The sequence below is a fragment of the Bactrocera oleae genome, chromosome 5 (genome assembly GCF_042242935.1).
Source record: "Bactrocera oleae isolate idBacOlea1 chromosome 5, idBacOlea1, whole genome shotgun sequence".
NCBI classification, from domain to species: Eukaryota; Metazoa; Arthropoda; class Insecta; order Diptera; family Tephritidae; genus Bactrocera; species Bactrocera oleae.
The window spans coordinates 23,486,815-23,508,819 of NC_091539.1; the positions used below are offsets into that span (position 1 = coordinate 23,486,815).

General features: G+C 41.3%; 1 protein-coding gene and 1 pseudogene across 1 annotated transcript in view; one reads left to right on the top strand and one right to left on the bottom strand.

Moving 5' to 3' along the window:
* LOC106624525 (GPI inositol-deacylase) overlaps nt 1-22,005 on the bottom strand; it is a 48,218-nt gene that overhangs the window by 15,816 nt on the left and 10,397 nt on the right. The gene's annotated exons all lie outside the window — the stretch shown is intronic.
* Nucleotides 7,469-12,149, top strand: LOC106624524 (uncharacterized; annotated as a pseudogene).

Genomic DNA, 22,005 nt, shown 5'->3' on the forward strand with positions numbered 1-22,005 from the left:
TTAACTTATAATATAGGTCGTATACTCACTTCATTTCATTTCTGGTTTATGCTTCATCTCCCAGATATTTATATTAAAATCAATCTAACACAAATCTCTATATTTATCATATTGGTACTGTTGGCAATAGCCATAAGTTTTACTATGGAATGACATAAACAATTCGTGTTTAATCAAAGAAACGAAATTTTTTATTATAAATATATACCAGAAGGGCCGAGTATTTCATAATTTCGCCACAAGAACGATTGTTTAAACGTGCGTTAACATCATCGGCTAAGATAGAGCTTTTTCTCAGTAATGCAGCTATTTCGCCATTTTTTCAGGTTCCATGTCGCGTTTGATTTGTTAGGAATGTCTGTGTGTCGTTCATTTTTGTTGTGACTACCCCGGACAAACAACGTGACACGTAATATTTATATGGTATACATACTTAGTTGCCATAAGTTCTGTTACAAGTTCAGGCTGTTATAAAAATTAAACTACAATACATTTTATAATAAATTTATTTAATAATACATATATTACATGAGCGATGAACAAAATTGTATTCGAATTGGTCACCTTCTGCTTGCTTGTGTGAAGCCCTCAAACGCACAGATTTCTATTTGGACACTGGTCGAACCAAAGGTTTGTTCTTATTTTCCAACTCTGACCACAAACTGTAGTTCAATGGATTCAAATGTGGACTCCCAGGCGGCCAACCATCTGCAGCTATAAAATCAGAAATATTGCTTTTAAGCCACTAATGGGGATTTTTTGAGTTGTGTGTTGGAGCAGAATCTTGCAGGAAGTTCAAATGCTCTCCATCGAATAGTATTGTTTCACTACTTTACCATACCTTCTAAAACATCCTGCTGGTACACTTTTGTCTCAGCTTTAAATCCTTTTTCATAAAAGTGGATGATGACCACGTTGAACCCTTGGAGTAACATTTTTTGCATCTTTGGAAGTTTGTACGTAGATTTTGTCGTTTTGCTTAATAAAAACGTTTCCAACTGTAAAAAATTTATTATCTGTAAAAAGAATAATTTCATGGCCGTTGACCGCATGCCACTGAGAACGCCGCTTGAATCTGTTGAGCTTAATTTGCTTCAAGCGCGTTGTCAGAAGATGACCAGTTGCTCAGGGGCTTTCGTATAGAGATCATCTCGATTAAGTCTTAACATTGACTTGGTCGTTACATCTATTTCCCTTGACAAAATTTACTTTTATCTAAGGGGATTTCTAGGAATGCGTTCGCGAAAAGTTGTTATTGCTAAATTGCTTCGAACAACGCGAGGACGACCACTTTCATTTCTGTCATCAACTGCAGGCGTTTGAGAAAACCGATCGGTAAATAAACTTTCTGGAAATAATTAAGTTGTTTGAGTGAAATTTATGTCACTTGCGTTTTTTTCACACTTATACAATATAAGCAATCATTGCAATATGATTTTCGTAGCCCCCACTCCATTGTTAATAAGCGAAATCAAACTCTGAACTGATTATTATATCTGAGTGTACACAAGTAAGCAGGACTAAGTTCGAGAGTAACCGAACATTTCATGCTTTTGCATCTTGCAAGGATCAAATCCGGGAAATACCTTGAGGTGTTGGCAAAACTTCATATTAAAAAATGTTGCGAAAGAATTCAACATTCATTATTCGACGAAATCGTGAATGAATTACGATCAAATTTGGTATTTTATTAAGTTATATTATAGATCATAGACTCAATTAGTTTTATAACTATATTTTACTCGCGAAAATTATATTAAAATTATCCCCAAATGAGATATATCTGACCTAAACTTAACTGAAGACATCACATCATCAACCCGAAGATCGCAATTGATGATGTTAGGTATAGGAGATTAAAGCCACGTTCAGCGGTTTGTTAAAATAACGGAAATTATTATATGTAATATAATTTCACATATTTTCGGCGTTAAACTAATGTATATCCAATATCAAACGTTCAGTTAAGTTTGCTAAGATATCTTTAATTTTGACCGATATATACGGTGTAAGGCCAACCGGAAATTTGAACATCTGTTAACAGGTATATAAGAGATTGACACGATTTTAACTATTTTTGGCATTATTTCGTATAAGTAATAGAAACAGATGACCTATGAGTTTCATACCTCCTCCTGAGACCTCCCATAATGTCAACAATATATATGTAAGTAGTAAAGTCAACCAGATGTTTAAAAATTCTGATATTAGTTTAATGGGGGCTAGGGTCAAAAATCTTTCTATTAAGTATATGGGGGCTAAGGAAAATATTGACTCGATTCAACCAATTTTTGAAATACAGGCATATTATTATAAGGAAAAGATTCTCTCCTAATTTGAATAATATATCTTACAAATTAACCGATATTTTCGGTAGGAAGTCAGCCACTGCCTCTGGGGTCCACATTTCCGGTATCTGCTCCGGATTCACCGGATTTGGCATGTTTCGATGAAATGGAAATCGAGGTGGCATATTTGTATCGCTTCAGAAGGAGCATATTTTGAAGGCGACAAAATAAATATTGATGAAGATTAAAAATGTTTCGTTTTATTTACAATTTCCGGAAATTTCCTGGTCTTAATATAATACCCTTCACCAATGCAACAGATTCTTTACAAGAACTTGATTTTAATCGCTCAGTTTGTGTGGCAGCTATGTGCTATAGTGATCCGATTGCACCACTCTCTTTAACAATAATCCATGGCAAATTTCGTGAAGATATCTCCTTAAATATACTAATATATGCTATAACAATTCGATCTAAAGAATTTCTTCGGAGATCGCACCATTCTTTTGGGGGCATGACAACGATTTCGTTGGCGCCGCGATCTGATAGTGTGGACCGATAGAGGAGATCCTCAGGATTAAAAAAGTGTTTGCACATACACGTCTCATACTTATAGTTTTCGAGATATTTGTATTTAAAAATCACCGTTCGATTTTATCGTTTTTAAATTAATAACACGACTAAACTTTGTATTAAAATTAAAAAAAAAATTTGAATAAATTAACATTAATTTGAATTATAGTATAAGTTAAATTAAATTAAACAAATAAAAAATTATCAATTTTTCATCGCGTGTCAGTCTCTTAAATTTTCAACTAATTTTGTAAACCTCACTAACTTTCAAATGATTTAGTCTACAACTGAATGCTTTTAATTTTAAATATCTTTTATATAAAAATGAATCTGTCTAATGTACATAAGTGCAAATGTTCCCGCATAACTTCAGAACAAATTCGATAATTATTTTTTTATTGTGTTAGTTATTGCCAAGGCAAGGTTTGTATACAAAAATAAAAATTTTATTACGGAAGCATCAACACCTAAACCTATTAAAAAACCAGAAAAAGTTTTTTGATTGATTGATTGTTTTCATTTGTTTTAAAATCCAAAAAATATTGTTAAGAAGCCACCAATATCAAATATCGGCCGGCGTATGCTTAAAGAAAGTCGGGTGTACAGTTTTCGAAATAATGAGACGGAAGAAGAGCGATGTCAGCGTTTGGAGGCAAATAGGATGAGGATTTCTAAAGCAAGATTTACCATCAAGCGAGAGGCAACCAAACAGGCGATCAAATGTAACAATTACCTCTGAACGTTTGGCGCTTAGATATGATGCAACAGCCGATTATGCTGGTGATAAATCGGTTGATTTTGGAACAATAAATACTATTTGTCCATATTGCAATGCTTTGAGGTTTCGACAGAATTATGTTGCATGAACGGAACGGTCAAATTACCGAAACTTATGCAGCACCTGAACAACTCAATTCATTACTTTCAGGGAGTTAATATCGTTTACACGATATGAGTCAAAAGAAATATACTTTTGAGCTGCACCGAAATGTGTACTCTTTATTGAATTTCTTAAGACTAACTTGTTACATAGATCTTACTGCTATTTATACTAACTAGTATTACTTATTACTAGTTGATAGTTTCTTTACATATAACATATTGTTTGTTTAAATACATTTGCATTGTTCTTAGATAAGGTTGTTTTGTTTAATGTTGTTTTCATACATTCTGTGCATTCAGAGATAAGGTTGTTTTGATGTTTGTTTGTTTAGGATAAGTAAACGTTCCTTAACTAGGGCAAGATCCTATATCAAAGCATTTCTTGTAGAATATTAAAAGTTATAACAGTATGTTCCAAATGACATCATTTGGTGCAAATGATATTGAACAACGTGTTTTTAATCCAACTTTTAAGGTATTGATTATTCTTTAAAAAACATATTAATATACCAATCCGTGATGGTGGCAACCTTAAGCATATTAGTGAAATACATCGGTCCTATGATGCATTAGAATACCCTTTACTATTTTGCAGAGGAGAAGACGGATATCATTTTGTAATCAAGAAAATTAATCCAGTCAATGGTATGTGTGTAATCTAGACGAATATGTAAGTATGTTGTATTAAATTTATTTATTTTTCTTTTAAAGGTCAAAAAATTAACAAAAGGGTCAGCTCAATGAGTTTTTATGCATACCGTTTCATGATACGTATAACCAAGATAATCACATTTTGAAATGTGGCAGTTTATCTCAACAATTTAATGTTGATATGTATGTTAAGATTGAAACAGAACGTTTAAATTATATATGTTTCAACTAGAAAAAATTACGTTCAAAAGAATATATTCATTTGCGCGATGCCATGAGCACAGATGGAAATTGAAATAATGTGAACCGACTTACTATTTTAAAAGGAACGTGGGTGGGAAGCCCAAAACACATGCATGAATATGCTCAAGATGCTATGACCCTCTGTATCATCGGCGCTCTATACAAGATAACGGGAGAACAATAACTTTGCAAGTCAAAAATAAAGCTGTAGTAGTCAACAATATTCCATATTCGGTGTTACTTTCTAAACCATTCAAAGCCCATTGTAATGTTGAGTACTGTAATTCGATCGAATTAATTAAACATGTTTGCAGGTATGGTACTTAAGGGAACGACATGGCTGTATTTGGTATTGGAGCTTCGAAAGATAATGATGAGATTTCACAATATCAGACTGAAAGATATATTAGTACCTTATGTAATAAAAAACAATAGTTTTTACACTTTTTGATTTGGGAGTTACTATGGACACTGAGCTTAATTTTAGTCTTCATATTGATACCATGTTACCAATTTTTTAAACGTTTGGCTAAATAATTTATAGATCCGTATATTACTGAAACCTATATTGGAACATGGCTCTGTTGAATGACTAGCTATCAAATCCATTCTGACAAGTTAGAGTCTGTTCGAAAACAATTTTTACTTTTCACCTCAGGGCATTTCCGATGAGATTCTAGGTTAAGTTTACCTCCATACACTAGTCATTTAAAACTTAAAAATCCACCTACACTTACTAGTCGTAGAGAAATGCTTGGCATAATATTCTTAGTGAAAATCTTGAATGGAACAGTTGGCAGTTCTTTTTCCCTGTCTGAAATTAAATTTAATCTCCCAGTTCTCTTATTGAAGCAGTTTATACCCCCAAAATCTTGTAGATTAAATTTCAAACAAAACGAACCATTCCTCCGCTTCAAAAAAATAACCCTTATCAATCCAATACGTCATGTTCATAGTTTTTTCACGTCGAATTACTATCTGCACTGGCGGCTTCGGCCGCACTTGAAATATGTAACCCTCATCGGTCCAACACCAGATTTGCGTGCGGAATAATCTTTCTCTTTTTAGCAATTTTTTGTCGTTTGTAAAATATGTGTATGGTAACATTTATTATTTGTTTACATGCAACAATTTTGTAAATGTGTAAATCAGTCTAATTAACGAACAATTTAATTACGATTTAAAGCTATTTATGTACTGTTTATAATTAAAAAAATATATAAAATCTATTTAGTGATATTTTAGTGGATATAATATTGAATAATATAAGTGTAAGATTCATAATACATAAAAAAAAATTGTATACTTTAATTTGTTAGTTTTTGGATTTTAAATGCGAATATCTCGAAAACTATAAGTCACCTGTAGCTATAAGTATATATATTCTTAATCGGGAAAACATCCTCAATCCGCCCATACCTATTTTTTCCCCGAACTCGGGGGATGCTATACTAAATCCCAGGCAAAAAAATAACCTTGGTCGGTCGTTTACCGGGTGTGTTCAGTTCTTTCACGTACAACTCCTTTTGGGGTTAGCGGCCTTCGGCTGCGCTTCAAAAAATTAACCCTAGTCGGTGCACACCGGGGTGTACTCTGTTCTTTCGCGTATAATTCCTTTTGCACAGGCGTCCTTCGGCCGCGCTTCAAAATAAAAATAACCCACGTCGGTCCAACACAGAAAGAGTTCCGCTACTCATCACATGATTATGAATTTCATACAAGACGAAGGTAACCAATTCACTACTACTCTTGTGAAATTTCACCTCTTACTTAAGTATTTGAATTTTATGTTGTTTTTAAAGAATTTATTAAATATAATTGCATAGAGCTGAGAAAAAATCTCAATGCGCTGCGCGAGCTTGAAATTTAGTGGGATCAATTGTGTCGCTATCGTGAAGTGTTGCGTGCTATATTGCCCAATGGTAGTTCTAGCGTAAGTTGCCTCATTTTCTGCTTTAAGGTAGGAAAGACCAATAACTTTGACTCCTCTAGGTTGTATTGCCTTGCAATGTGCAGCGCATGATTGGGTATTATGCGAACGATTTTCCACATCAACATGCGCATGTCCACAGTCGCGCAGAATTTAAATGAACTTGACACACAAGTAAGCATGGCTGTGCAATGCTTAAATTAACTACTTATTATCTACTAAGTGTACTTTTTAAGTGTTTTTATATGGCACTCAACACTTTCCATTTTGCAGAGTCTAAAGGGAATCATTAATATCTTTCAGAAATCAAGAACTCTCTAACAGTATTTCTTACTGGTGGTGCACGGGACGCCGAAAAAGTTAAGAATGTACTGTGTCGTTTGGAGCTTACCACCTTGCAGAAGGTAACGGTCAACATTGCTATTTATACGCAGAGGACTCTCAACTTGGAGGATCAAGAATTCGTGAATGTCTACTATGAAATGAGGATCGAGATTTCGAAAATAGCTACTCTGAGCTGCCCGATTTCAACCCAACACACATTTCGCCCTGGTTGCTGCGTATCGAATTAAAATATTCCAAGTGTTGGGCATAGAGTTGTGCGTAAATCGGTTGAGACGGAAATGAATGCTCTGCCGAATTTCTACGGCTTGTACGTGAACTATCGTCCTTTGGCCTTATGTGAGGTAATGACAGCTTACTGAATACAAATAAGTAAATTTTCTAACTTTTCCAGATGTTATATATAATTGAGGCCATAGTTAATGCCATATATCGGCATTATAATAATATATAACTATAAATAATTTAATTATAACGGGACAATATTGTATATGCTTATATAATATATGTATAGCTTTATTAATTGGAATTTTTTATTAAAAACTTTTTCTTCTAGTTCATTTTTGCAAAAAATTAAAAGTAGATTTCTTCATCTTAACTTAAAATCGTTTTCTGGTTAGAAAATGCCATCAGCTGATACTTTAACATTTTGTTTGGTTACCTTATCATAGGTTAAATAAAATATCTGCATAGATAAAACACGAAGGCGAAATCAAACTCAAACAAATCCACAAATGATCAAACTGCTGATGAATATGATGACTGGAAAGTCAATTGGGATGATGACAATGAAACTTATTCGTAAGTAGGGCCTAGTGGTAGGACAAATACTAGTAATCACGCAGGACACGCTAACGCACTCACATTCCGCTAGCAATTACACAGAAACATTAAAAAAGTCTGGTATGTTCGGCAAAAGTTCGGATTCATAGGTATTTTATTATGCGTCAACTGCAATTTCAACATAATTCTATTGCAGACATCAAGACGATACAAGCATTTTGATTGGTTACACGAATATTGGCTCATTTCCATGCCACCGTTGCCAGATAAGAAATTTTCTGAACGTTAAGAAGAACAATTTGTGGAGCATCGACTGGTTCAATTGCAAGAATTTATAGATTATGACATGTGATTGTGTGTTCCGTCATCCGGTACTGTCACAATGGGAGGGTGGCACCATTTCTTGACCTGCAATGCAGTGATGACAAGATGTGGAAATCAAGCCAATGCAAAGCCGGAAAGGACAAATATGTGGGACTGTCTTACTGTTGGGACATATCACCGCCTGAAAAGACATTGTTGCATTCGCTTGTAAAGGATGTTTTTTAGAGGTATAAAAAAAATTGCAATAAAACAACATTTTAAATATGATTTCTGGCATATGACAGGCACGGGTGGCTCGGATGTAGTCCAATCTAGACGTCCAATTTTCGATGACTTTTTCCAACATTTGTGGCCGTATATCGGCAATAACACGGCGAATGTTGTCTTCCAAATGGTTAAGCGTTTGTGGCTTATACGCATAGACCAATAACTTTACATAACCCCACAGAAAGTAGTCTAGCGGTGTTAAATCACAAGATGCCAATTCACAGGTCCAAAGCGTGAAATTATGCGGTCACCAAACGTGTCTTTCAATAAATCGACTGTGGCACGTGCTGTGTGACATGTTGCGCTATCTTGTTGGAACCACAGCTCCTGGACATCATGGTTGTTCAATTCAAGAATAAAAAAGTTAGTAATCATGGCTCTATACCGATCACCCTTGACTGTAACGTTCTGGTCATCATCTTTTTGAAGAAGTACGGACCAATGAACACAGAACCATTCTTTTCGAAATAAAATTGCACTATTTGCAAGCGTTGTTCAGGCGTGAGTCTATTCATGATGAATTGCCAAACCAAACTGACAGCACTTGACAGCTGTTAAATCGGTCGCCATCTTGAACAGTAATGCCAACTTAAAGTTCTATACCTCGAAAAAACACCCGTTATATGCTCAAATGGAAAGTTGTTCACAGTTCACACATACAATGGATATTTTGGTACGAAATCTTTTAGCATTATCTAATGGCACGGCGGAACGTTATTAAACACAATGTAAAAAAGAGTTTCAACGTATTGGTGATGACATGTCAGACCTGGAAAAGGTCTTAAATATAGACGAGAGTCGACCCCCCTTAAAAACAACATCGCTATCAGAAAGTGTTGGGCGCGTCGCTGGTATTTTCATTGGTATTGGGCAACTATTTGGTGACCAGCGTAAATTGGACTGAATACAACTTTCGGAGATCTACAGGTAATACATATTTAGTTACATATACATAAGGAATTAAATGAAGAGACCTTGTACCTAGCTGGGAGATACTAAATCGCCAATGTTTTAGTACCTTCTGACTGGTATTAGAGTTATTACTCGACGGTTATCGTGTTTGTGTTTAAAATTAAAAGCAAAAGATGACCAATGCCATATAACTGATGTGAATCTTCGCACCGATGTTATTCCTATGCTGTAATAGCTCAAATGTCCCATTTTGCAAAACAACGTGATATACCTATAGAAATATGAAACAGGCGCTTAAATCATGTGTAGTCGAGTTTTTGGTATAAAAAACCGGTGAAGAACTAATGTAGTATGACATGGTGCATTATCGTAGTTAAGGGACCAAATCATATTTTTGATGCAAATACATTTATAATTGTAGTATAAGTAATGGTTTATAAGATTGTATTGTTAGACGTACTTTACTTGTTTAAGTATAAATCTTAAGTGTTTATATTTATATTTAAACTGCACATATCTAATATATATTGGATTATTCAGGGGTGTTGTGGAATCCAAGACATATTGGCGTAGTTGTTAGTATTGCAAGCCAAATCTGATTAAATTTTCGTATTTTCAAACATATGTATGTTAAACCAATATTCGAATCAGCCGTTTACTAATGTGACAAAACTAGCAATAAATTTTAAATACTGAATAAAGTCTACTAAAGTTTTCAATGAGTTTCGCTATTTTAGCTTTTATTTTATTGGAAGAAAAAAGCAATGAAAATATCAAAAGGAATATATATTAAAACATTTGGGTGTTAGATTACGTTTATTATGTTTTGTAAATTCTCGTTAAATATCTAGATTTTTTTCATAAACTCAATAATTATGACATTTTGTGTTTTCTCTATATATATAACAAAATATATAGATCGTAACAATAATATAAATTAATTTCTCAACTAACATTTCAAATCTGTCAGCGACTATATTGTAGCTTGGTTTCTGATAACAAAACCGATACAATTTCTGTTTCCAACGTCAAACCATTAATATCTGAATACATGACACCTACTACATTTATTTATCGGTTTCAATTCAGATTCCGACAACTATCAGATTCTACAACACCCCTGATTATATACTTTTACTACTATATATATATGTATTAATATAAATTAAATATATACATATATGGTATTAATTAATTAGTTTAAGTAAACACGTTGATGAAAATAAAGTAACAGCCATGCTTGTTACTGCTAACAAATGTGTAATAAATGCGTTAACATGTTTCTATGTTAGAGGTAAGAAACTGCTAACCAAAACAATAGCTCTTAGGGTAACTGATATTGATGTTATGAATAACAAACAGCGAACCCATTCGCTCACACATGTAAATAGCAGAGGTAACACATAGCTAACATTTTAGGTAACACATGCATTGTTGCAACTAACAGACTGTTAACAGATTCGGTATCCAATATACCGTACTGCTAACCAAAATAAAAAAAATAGGATACAAATAGAAGAGGTAGCATTGAAAGAGACAACCTATGAATTCCCACAACAGCCGGTTCTGCGATACCGGAATTGACCCGGATTTTATCCGGCCAAGGGCTGTTATTTCGACGATCTAACCCTGTTTAGATCGGTAAGTTTTAGATTAAGTTTGTCGTCACTGGAGCAACGCCTAGCAGCAGGGTTGCTCCGTATCCTCCTGACCCGTGCTGGCATCGAGTCCAACCCGGGCCCCGAGGTATTCTACTGCTGCGTATGCGCTAAAAGGCTCCATCCAAATTCCACCTCGGTTAGGTGCAATACATGCAATGGATGGAGCCATCTTAAGACCTGCTCGGGCCTTAAGACACACAGGGAGTGGACCACGAGTTACGTGGCCCCATGCTGTCAACGCAATAATGCGACATCTGCCTCAACGGCCGTGCAACCTGCACCATGTTCGCGCACTGCGCTGCCACTCCAGTCGAGTGGCCAAGATAGGACCTCCACGGTCCTAAGGAGCTCACATAGACAGCATAACTCCCAATCTGACCAACCGATAGCTGCGGTCCAAGAAACCAAGTTAAACAGCCGCTCAGATCTTCTGAGTTGTGCAGGTTTCAACGTTTTACGTAAGGATCGCGAGCGGGATAATGGTGGAGGCCTAGCCTTCATATTGCACAACACCGTGCAATATCGTCTAATCGATGTTGACATCGACCGCAGGGACACCACCCTAGAATGTCAGGGTATAGCTGTCCGGTCAGGCGATGTCGAGCTCGAAATATTTAATATATACATCCCCCCAGTTACATGTTGCCCAACAGGATATCACCCGAATATAGATGCGCTACTTCGTGGTGAAAACCGTCTGGTGCTAGGCGACTTTAACGCGCATCACGATCTTTGGCAGTCCTGCCTGTCAAACGATCGTAGGGGGATGGAGCTGGCGGAACAGATAGACGATTCGACATTCTGCACAATGAACGACGAAGCCCCCACCAGAATTATGGGCACCTGTAATAGCTCGCCAGATATTACCATCGCTAGCGGTGGTCTGATAAATAGTATAACCTGGCGACCTATGCTAACTCTTGCATCAGACCATCTGCCCATAATTATCTCGATCGAGAAACCTCCTGACTTTATTTCTGTGGATAACCGCACCTATGTTAACTTTAACAAAGCTAACTGGGTCGGCTTCACAGAATTTACTGAGAGCACCTTCAACGCACTATCCATTCCTACGGACGTCATCGTTGGCGAGCGTCAATTCCGCAAGGTGATCGCTGCTGCTACAGCTCGCTTCATACCGGCTGGAAGAATAGCGGAACTCCGCCCTAATTTCCCAGCCGAAGCAGCTGTATTAGCAAATGAGCGCGACACCTTACGCCATGCCGATCCCTGTGATCCCCGAATAAGGGATCTCAATTTGGAGATTCGGCAAATGGTAAACCACCATAAGCGGACAAAATGGATAGAGCACCTGAAGTCCTGCAACCTCTCCACCGGTGTGAGTAAGCTTTGGACTACTGTCAAGGCCCTGTCAAATCCGAGGAAACATGACGATCGGGTTGAAATCCAATTCGATGGCCATGCCTCCTCGGACCCGAAGTGCGCGAGCTACTTTAGCCGGCAGTTTATACTGCACCCTTCGACCGACAAGGCCAAACGATGTGTTACCCGACGGCTGCGCAAAATGCCAAAAGACTGCGCACCACTTACTTTCACCGTTGGGGAGGTTCAGAGTGTCAGCAAAAAGGCGAAATCGTCTAAATCCATCGGCCCTGACGGAATAAACATGCTGATGTTAAAACATCTAGGCCCAACGGGAGTAAACTACCTCACCAAGGTCCTCAACCTGTCGATATCCACTCTTCAAATACCCGATGTGTGGAAAGTCGGAAGAGTGGTCCCACTGCTGAAACCTGGGAAACCCGCCAACAAAGGGGAATCTTATCGCCCGATAACTCTCCTTTCCCCAGTAGTGAAGACACTTGAGGCCTTGTTACTCCCGTCATTCACCCACCACCTGAGCCTAGCAGACCATCAGCATGGTTTCCGTAAAGTGCACAGTACCACCACAGCACTTAGCGTCATAAACGCCCAGATAGTTCATGGCCTGAACCAGAAGCCACCCTGCGAGAGGACGATCCTCGTAGCGTTGGACTTGTCAAAAGCTTTTGACACAGTCAATCACGCAACGCTACTTGAGGACCTGGAACAATCAACGCTCCCTCCAGGGCTGAAGCGGTGGACCATGAACAACCTGAGCGGTCGACACTCATCCGTACTATTTCGAGGTCAAAACTCCAAACTCAGGAAAATTAAACAGGGGGTTCCGCAGGGCGGTGTCCTCTCCCCGCTACTGTTTAATTTCTACATTTCGAAACTCCCCCAGCCACCAGCGGGAATTTCAATGACCTCGTACGCAGATGACTGTACGATATTGACGTCGGGCAATGGAATCGATGGCATGTGTTCAAAAGTAAACGGCTACCTCTCCGATCTTTCTCGCTTCTTTTCTGCAAGGAACTTAACACTCTTCCCCACTAAATCCACAGCGACCATCTTCACCAATTGGACGAAGGAGTACAGACTGGACCTGAACATTTCAGTCGATGGCACAAAAATTCCGACAGTAAATAACCCTAAAATTTTAGGCGTCACTTTGGACAGTCTGTGCTCTTTCACTCCTCACACGACCGCGATAACTGCCAAAGTACAGAGCCGCAACAAAATCCTCAAGTCGCTTGCCGGCAGCTCATGGGGAAAGGACAAAGAAACGTTGTTGGCAACATACAAGGCAATCGGCCGGCCGGTCCTCAATTATGCAGCCGCAATATGGTCGCCTGGATGTAGTGACACGCAGAATAAGAAGCTTCAGACTTGTCAGAACACTGCACTCCGGACTATCACGGGGTGCCTCTTGATGTCCCCAATCGAACACCTACATAGCGAGGCCCGTATGCTTCCGGTTAAGGAACATAACGAGCTCCTCTCCAAGCAGTTTCTGCTGGGATGTTTTCGCAGAAACCACCCCTGCAGACGCCTGCTTGCAGCGGAGCAGCCTCCTAGGAACATCAAGAGGTCCTTCCTTGACTACGTCGACGACATCAGACAGCACGCCGACCAGACTTCGGACGCAACTAACTTCAGACAAGCACTGACCGCCATTCACAGTGGAGCCATTAACACCTTCACCGACTCCCTTTCAGTGAATGGCGTAATACGAGTCAAACCACCACCCATTGCAGACACAGAGCTCGAGTTGCCTCGCGAATCTAGAGTGACCCTCGCGCAACTTCGTTCTGGATACTGTAGCAGGTTAAACTCCTACCTATCCAGAATAGACCCTGACATACCAAACACATGTCCTGCATGCAATGAGTCTCCGCATGACACTAACCACCTCTTTGCATGCCCAACAAACCCCACTCATCTAACACCCCTTTCCCTATGGTCCGACCCCGTCGAAACAGCTCGTTTCCTGGGCCTTCCGTTAGATGACCTCGACGACAACGAATCTAGAATTTATCACCCAAACCGGGATTAGATAATCGTTATAACAACAACAACAACAACAACAACCTATGAATAAATAAATCATTGAATACAAATAAATGTGTAAAAACGAATTAGTGAAGTGTTAGGGATTACAAAAGTTAAAAATATAAGTGCAAAATTCATTATAAATCAAAGAAACGCGCACTTTAAATAGTTGAATTTTTAAACATTAAATGCAAATATCTCAAAAACCAGTCAGCTGAAACTATTCCGAGATTCCTATTCGAAGGCCCAGTCTATATTTTGGATATATTTCAATGTGTACAGTGTATTAAAAATATATTAATTGAAAAATGTGTGCAAAGTGTGTTAAACATAGTGAAAAAGCGCGCATTACTTTTACAATTTTTCAACTTTAAATACAAATAAGTCTAAAACTATAAGTCAGTATGCAGAAAAGAGTTCTACGTGAAAAGCTAATATTGTGGTGTTTGTTCCCGGCAATGTTTGCAAAATTCTTAGAGAGACAGTGGTAACACTGATTATTTGTTAGTACTCAACCCTATTGTTATTGGAAGATTTAATATAAACAAAAATTTAAATATTGAATTAGAATTATTTATATATGTATGTGTGTATAAATATATTATATTATATAATCCCGAATTCGGGGGAGGGTATTCTAAAATTTAACCAATAATAATAAAGACTTGATGATAAATGTTAAATGCGAGGATAAAATAGGTATGGGCGGATAGAGATGTATATGTATGTATAGATATATAATAGCCGCAGGAGACTTGGTGTCAGTTCACAGATGACTTCTTTCGTCACCCAAACCGGTTTATTGTGAGCGAGAAAACGACAAGGAGAGACGAAGGGTCTGTGCTGCTCGTGATCGGGTGCATGCTTTGTGTTCTTGTTTGCTCGCTGCTCGATTTCAAATTAATATTTATATACGATTCGTTCAGAAATTTGAATTTTGTTATCTATATTTTGCGTGTAATAATATTTTGGACATTGGTGGATAAGAATAAAAATAAGAAACTCAAAAATATTTTATTTAAATATTTAATAACATTTGGTAGTATTAAACGTAATTATATACCATATATAATATAAATGACTTTTAACAAACTTGGAGTTACTTTTACTTTTTTATATTTACCTACACAAAGGATTAAATTCGAAAATCATTTTATTTAAAACAAGAAATATATAAAAATGTTTCGTAATAAATAGAAAAAATATGGCTTAAAAAAGTACTTCCAGTCATAAAGTTGGCCTTGAAAATATTAATGGCGGGTATGTAATTTTTAGATTAGGGAATTCCCGTCATAAGTTTTTCTGGATCTAACCATTTCAGTCAATGGCGTTAAAATACCGACGGTCAACAACCCTAAAATTTTAGGTGTTACATTTGACAGCCTGTGCCCCTTCACTCCTTACAAGGCCGTGATAACTGAAAAAGTACAGAGCCGCAATAAAATTCTCAAATCGCTTGCCGGCAGCTCTTGGGGAAAAAACAAAGAAACGTTGCTGGCGACTTATAAAGCAATCGGCTGACCGGTTGTTGTTGTTGTTGTAACGGTTAACTAGTCCCCGTTTCTGTGATAAATTCTAGATTCGTTGTCGTCGAGGTCATCTAACGGAAGGCCCAGGAAACGACCTGTTTCGACGGGGTCGGACCATAGGGAAAGGGGTGTTAGATGAGTGGGGTTTGTAGGGCATGCAAAGAGGTGGTTAGTGTCATGCGGAGACTCATTGCATGCAGGACATGTGTTTGGTATGTCAGGGTCTATTCTGGATAGGTAGGAGTTTAACCTGCTACAGTATCCAGAACGAAGTTGCGCGAGGGTCACTCTAGATTCGCGAGGCAACTCGAGCTCTGTGTCTGCAATGGGTGGTGGTTTGACTCGTATTACGCCATTCACTGAAAGGGAGTTGGTGAAGGTGTTAATGGCTCCACTGTGAATGGCGGTCAGTGCTTGTCTGAAGTTAGTTGCGTCCGAAGTCTGGTCGGCGTGCTGTCTGATGTCGTCGACGTAGTCAAGGAAGGACCTCTTGATGTTCCTAGGAGGCTGCTCCGCTGCAAGCAGGCGTCTGCAGGGGTGGTTTCTGCGAAAACATCCCAGCAGAAACTGCTTGGAGAGGAGCTCGTTATGTTCCTTAACCGGAAGCATACGGGCCTCGCTATGTAGGTGTTCGATTGGGGACATCAAGAGGCACCCCGTGATAGTCCGGAGTGCAGTGTTCTGACAAGTCTGAAGCTTCTTATTCTGCGTGTCACTACATCCAGGCGACCATATTGCGGCTGCATAATTGAGGACCGGCCGGCCGATTGCCTTGTATGTTGCCAACAACGTTTCTTTGTCCTTTCCCCATGAGCTGCCGGCAAGCGACTTGAGGATTTTGTTGCGGCTCTGTACTTTGGCAGTTATCGCGGTCGTGTGAGGAGTGAAAGAGCACAGACTGTCCAAAGTGACGCCTAAAATTTTAGGGTTATTTACTGTCGGAATTTTTGTGCCATCGACTGAAATGTTCAGGTCCAGTCTGTACTCCTTCGTCCAATTGGTGAAGATGGTCGCTGTGGATTTAGTGGGGGAGAGTGTTAAGTTCCTTGCAGAAAAGAAGCGAGAAAGATCGGAGAGGTAGCCGTTTACTTTTGAACACATGCCATCGATTCCATTGCCCGACGTCAATATCGTACAGTCATCTGCGTACGAGGTCATTGAAATTCCCGCTGGTGGCTGGGGGAGTTTCGAAATGTAGAAATTAAACAGTAGCGGGGAGAGGACACCGCCCTGCGGAACCCCCTGTTTAATTTTCCTGAGTTTGGAGTTTTGACCTCGAAATAGTACGGATAAGTGTCGACCGCTCAGGTAGTTCATGGTCCAACGCTTCAGCCGTGGAGGGAGCGTTGATTGTTCCAGGTCCTCAAGTAGCGTTGCGTGATTGACTGTGTCAAAAGCTTTTGACAAGTCCAACGCTACGAGGATCGTCCTCTCGCAGGGTGGCTTCTGGTTCAGGCCATGAACTATCTGGGCGTTTATGACGCTAAGTGCTGTGGTGGTACTGTGCACTTTACGGAAACCATGCTGATGGTCTGCTAGGCTCAGGTGGTGGGTGAATGACGGGAGTAACAAGGCCTCAAGTGTCTTCACTACTGGGGAAAGGAGAGTTATCGGGCGATAGGACTCCCCTTTGTTGGCGGGTTTCCCAGGTTTCAGTAGTGGGACCACTCTTCCGGCTTTCCACACATCGGGTATTTGAAGAGTGGATATCGACAGGTTGAGGACCTTGGTGAGGTAGTTTACTCCCGTTGGGCCTAGATGTTTTAACATCAGCATGTTTATTCCGTCAGGGCCGATGGATTTAGACGATTTCGCCTTTTTGATGACATTCTGAACCTCCTCATCGGTGAAAGTAAGTGGTGCGCAGTCTTTTGGCATTTTGCGCAACCGTCGGGTAACACATCGTTTGGCCTTGTCGGTCGAAGGGTGCAGTATAAACTGCCGGCTAAAGTAGCTCGCGCACTTCTTCGGGTCCGAGGAGGCATGGCCATCGAATTGGATTTCAACCCGATCGTCATGTTTCCTCGGATTTGACAGGGCCTTGACAGTAGTCCAAAGCTTACTCACACCGGTGGAGAGGTTGCAGGACTTCAGGTGCTCTATCCATTTTGTCCGCTTATGATGGTTTACCATTTGCCGAATCTCCAAATTGAGATCCCTTATTCGGGGATCACAGGGATCGGCATGGCGTAAGGTGTCGCGCTCATTTGCTAATACAGCTGCTTCGGCTGGGAAATTAGGGCGGAGTTCCGCTATTCTTCCAGCCGGTATGAAGCGAGCTGTAGCAGCAGCGATCACCTTGCGGAATTGACGCTCGCCAACGATGACGTCCGTAGGAATGGATAGTGCGTTGAAGGTGCTCTCAGTAAATTCTGTGAAGCCGACCCAGTTAGCTTTGTTAAAGTTAACATAGGCGCGGTTATCCACAGAAATAAAGTCAGGAGGTTTCTCGATCGAGATAATTATGGGCAGATGGTCTGATGCAAGAGTTAGCATAGGTCGCCAGGTTATACTATTTATCAGACCACCGCTAGCGATGGTAATATCTGGCGAGCTATTACAGGTGCCCATAATTCTGGTGGGGGCTTCGTCATTCATTGTGCAGAATGTCGAATCGTCTATCTGTTCCGCCAGCTCCATCCCCCTACGATCGTTTGACAGGCAGGAATGCCAAAGATCGTGATGCGCGTTAAAGTCGCCTAGCACCAGACGGTTTTCACCACGAAGTAGCGCATCTATATTCGGGTGATATCCTGTTGGGCAACATGTAACTGGGGGGATGTATATATTAAATATTTCGAGCTCGACATCGCCTGACCGGACAGATATTCCCTGACATTCTAGGGGACCTGACCCTGCGGTCGATGTCAACATCGATTAGACGATATTGCACGGTGTTGTGCAATATGAAGGCTAGGCCTCCACCATTATCTCGCTCGCGATCCTTACGTAAAACGTTGAAACCTGCACAACTCAGAAGATCTGAGCGGCTGTTTAACTTGGTTTCTTGGACCGCAGCTATCGTTACGCGCTCCCGGCTCATAAATGCAACTATCTCCTCGATCTTGCTCTGGAGTCCGTTGCAGTTAAATTGTAAGAGTCGCGTTTGTCGCGGGTGTCCAGTCGTGATCCTGGGGGTGAGTAGGGTGCGTGTAGGTGGTGGTTGTTGCAGCTGTGCTATCCGCATGGGCGGTTGTCGCACTATGGTGTTGGTTGGCGACGCCACTGTTTGTGATTGCGGGGGCAGACTCCCACAGCATGGGGCAACATACGACGCACTCTACTCTCGTGTGGTGCGCAGGCCAGAACACGACAGAAAGTGACACCAGCCAGTACAAGAATTGCACTTGACTGATGTGACATTCCGGCGTATTATGGTCTGACACTCGGAACAGACTGTGCGAGGAACCAGGAGTTGCTGTGTGGTTCTCGCACGGGGATTGGAGCTGGATGAAGGTGGGGGGGGAGGTTGGTCAGATTGGGAGTTGTGCTGTCTTTGTGAGCTCCTTAGGACCGTGGAGGTCCTATTTTGGCCACTCGACTGGAGTGGCAGCGCAGTGCGCGAACATGGTGCAGGTTGCACGGCCGTTGAGGCAGATGTCGCATTATTGCGTTGACAGCATGGGGCCACGTAACTCGTGGTCCACTCCCTGTGTGTCTTAAGGCCCGAGCAGGTCTTAAGATGGCTCCATCCATTGCATGTATTGCACCTAACCGAGGTGGAATTTGGATGGAGCCTTTTTGCGCATACGCAGCAGTAGAATACCTCGGGGCCCGGGTTGGACTCGATGCCAACACGGGTCAGGAGGATACGGAGCAACCCTGCTGCTAGGCGTTGCTCCAGTGACGACAAACTTAATCTAAAACTTACCGATCCAAACAGGGTTAGATCGTCGAAATAACAGCCCTTGGCCGGATAAAATCCGGGTCAATTCCGGTATCGCAGAACCGGCTGTTGTGGGAATTGTGAGCTGCTACAGCTCGCTTCATACCGGCTGGAAGAATAGCGGAACTCCGCCTAATTTCCCAGCCGAAGCAGCTGTATTAGCAAATGAGCGCGACACCTTACGCCATGCCGATCCCTGTGATCCCCGAATAAGGGATCTCAATTTGGAGATTCGGCAAATGGTAAACCACCATAAGCGGACAAAATGGATAGAGCACCTGAAGTCCTGCAACCTCTCCACCGGTGTGAGTAAGCTTTGGACTACTGTCAAGGCCCTGTCAAATCCGAGAAAACATGACGATCGGGTTGAAATCCAATTCGATGGCCATGCCTCCTCGGACCCCAAGAAGTGCGCGAGCTACTTTAGCCGGCAGTTTATACTGAACCCTTCGACCGACAAGGCCAAACGATGTGTTACCCGACGGCTGCGCAAAATGCCAAAAGACTGCGCACCACTTACTTTCACCGTTGGGGAGGTTCAGAGTGTCAGCAAAAAGGCGAAATCGTCTAAATCCATCGGCCCTGATGGAATAAACATGCTGATGTTAAAACATCTAGGCCCAACGGGAGTAAACTACCTCACCAAGGTCCTCAACCTGTCGATATCCACTCTTCAAATACCCGATGTGTGGAAAGTCGGAAGAGTGGTCCCACTGCTGAAACCTGGGAAACCCGCCAACAAAGGGGAATCTTATCGCCCGATAACTCTCCTTTCCCCAGTAGTGAAGACACTTGAGGCCTTGTTACTCCCGTCATTCGCCCACCACCTGAGCCTAGCAGACCATCAGCATGGTTTCCGTAAAGTGCACAGTACCACCACAGCACTTAGCGTCATAAACGCCCAGATAGTTCATGGCCTGAACCAGAAGCCACCCTGCGAGAGGACGATCCTCGTAGCGTTGGACTTGTCAAAAGCTTTTGACACAGTCAATCACGCAACGCTACTTGAGGACCTGGAACAATCAACGCTCCCTCCACGGCTGAAGCGGTGGACCATGAACTACCTGAGCGGTCGACACTCATCCGTACTATTTCGAGGTCAAAACTCCAAACTCAGGAAAATTAAACAGGGGGTTCCGCAGGGCGGTGTCCTCTCCCCGCTACTGTTTAATTTCTATATTTCGAAACTCCCCCAGCCACTCGTACGCAGATGACTGTACGATATTGACGTCGGGCAATGGAATCGATGGCATGTGTTCAAAAGTAAACGGCTACCTCTCCGATCTTTCTCGCTTCTTTTCTGCAAGGAACTTAACACTCTCCCCCACTAAATCCACAGCGACCATCTTCACCAATTGGACGAAGGAGTACAGACTGGACCTGAACATTTCAGTCGATGGCACAAAAATTCCGACAGTAAATAACCCTAAAATTTTAGGCGTCACTTTGGACAGTCTGTGCTCTTTCACTCCTCACACGACCGCGATAACTGCCAAAGTACAGAGCCGCAACAAAATCCTCAAGTCGCTTGCCGGCAGCTCATGGGGAAAGGACAAAGAAACGTTGTTGGCAACATACAAGGCAATCGGCCGGCCGGTCCTCAATTATGCAGCCGCAATATGGTCGCCTGGATGTAGTGACACGCAGAATAAGAAGCTTCAGACTTGTCAGAACACTGCACTCCGGACTATCACGGGGTGCCTCTTGATGTCCCCAATCGAACACCTACATAGCGAGGCCCGTATGCTTCCGGTTAAGGAACATAGCGAGCTCCTCTCCAAGCAGTTTCTGCTGGGATGTTTTCGCAGAAACCACCCCTGCAGACGCCTGCTTGCAGCGGAGCAGCCTCCTAGGAACATCAAGAGGTCCTTCCTTGACTACGTCGACGACATCAGACAGCACGCCGACCAGACTTCGGACGCAACTAACTTCAGACAAGCACTGACCGCCATTCACAGTGGAGCCATTAACACCTTCACCGACTCCCTTTCAGTGAATGGCGTAATACGAGTCAAACCACCACCCATTGCAGACACAGAGCTCGAGTTGCCTCGCGAATCTAGAGTGACCCTCGCGCAACTTCGTTCTGGATACTGTAGCAGGTTAAACTCCTACCTATCCAGAATAGACCCTGACATACCAAACACATGTCCTGCATGCAATGAGTCTCCGCATGACACTAACCACCTCTTTGCATGCCCAACAAACCCCAATCATCTAACACCCCTCTCCCTATGGTCCGACCCCGTCGAAACAGCTCGTTTCCTGGGCCTTCCGTTAGATGACCTCGACGACAACGAATCTAGAATTTATCACCCAAACGGGGATTAGATAATCGTTATAACAACAACAACAA